Source organism: Micropterus dolomieu, linkage group LG14 (assembly GCF_021292245.1).
Source record: "Micropterus dolomieu isolate WLL.071019.BEF.003 ecotype Adirondacks linkage group LG14, ASM2129224v1, whole genome shotgun sequence".
Classification (NCBI taxonomy): Eukaryota; Metazoa; Chordata; class Actinopteri; order Centrarchiformes; family Centrarchidae; genus Micropterus; species Micropterus dolomieu.
In genome coordinates, this window is record NC_060163.1 from 3,477,156 (window position 1) to 3,477,499 (window position 344).

Below are 344 nucleotides of genomic sequence, written 5' to 3' on the forward strand. Positions count from 1 at the left end.
AGTGAAGCGTCTTTTACCATCCTGACTCTGTGCTGCTGCTCCGCGTATGGGACAAACTCTTGTACTGGATTGGTTGAGACCTATGGATTGCGGTTGTTGTCATGTAGCTGCTTTCATGCTGCTTTATTATTATTATTGCTTTATTATCCGCAATTATTACGGCAATATGGTGGCTGGCTGTGCTGGATGCAAGGTACGGAGCTGGAAGTGTAAATACATACATACATACATACATACATACATACATACATACATACATACATACATACATACATACATACATACATACATACATACATACATACATACATACATACATACATACATACATACATACATACATA